General features: G+C 40.0%; 1 protein-coding gene across 1 annotated transcript in view; it reads left to right on the plus strand.

Moving 5' to 3' along the window:
• The window catches only part of LOC118335575 (zinc finger protein 516-like), a 36,273-nt gene continuing 35,611 nt past the window's right edge, over window positions 1-662 (plus strand). Inside the window, exon 1 of the mRNA XM_035671930.1 lies at window positions 1-47. The gene's annotated coding sequence lies outside the window, so the exon portion shown is untranslated. The remainder of the gene's footprint in view (window positions 48-662) is intronic.

Genomic DNA, 662 nt, shown 5'->3' on the forward strand with positions numbered 1-662 from the left:
TTTTTTTTTGTGTGTGTGAGTGTTTGAGCCCAGCGGTGTTTTAACTGGTAAGGAAGTGACTGTATATAATTATTATTGTTTGTTATGTTATGAGGGTGCGTTCGTCGGACTGCTGCTGTTTCTGCTGCTGCCAGTGCAATCTTCGGCTACTACACTCTTTGGTTCTAACCTAGTCATTTCCTTTAAGAGTGCACTGAGCGGTCTGATTAAGAAACGGGCAGCAAAAGTGCATGTGCTACAGCGGAGATAAGGGTCATTTTGAGGAATGCTTGACTGATAGGAGAGTGGAACCTTGCGAGAAACAGAGCCACAGTAAATCCTGCGATGCATTTAGACAGGGTGCTATGCAAATAACAGGCACAATTAAGTACTTTAAGGAATTCTGTAGTGATATCACAGGCGATGTAACAGTGTTATAAAGTAGCAAGAGAGAGCTATAAACTTATTAACCAGCAGCAAGAGTCCCTAAATGAAAATTATAGTTATCCCATAGGTGATAATAGGAGGAAAATAATCCATAAAGGTAAAGATAAGGTCACAATGAAATCTATTGGACATTAAAGATAGGTATTATAGCATTGTTATAGTGATCCTCCCTTAGGGGCAGAATGGAGTAGTTATCAGGGGGAAGGAGATAGTTATGTAAAAGCACATAGTTTGCG

Source organism: Morone saxatilis, unplaced genomic scaffold (genome assembly GCF_004916995.1).
Source record: "Morone saxatilis isolate NCDOM2014 unplaced genomic scaffold, NCSU_SB_2.0 Contig24, whole genome shotgun sequence".
NCBI classification, from domain to species: Eukaryota; Metazoa; Chordata; class Actinopteri; family Moronidae; genus Morone; species Morone saxatilis.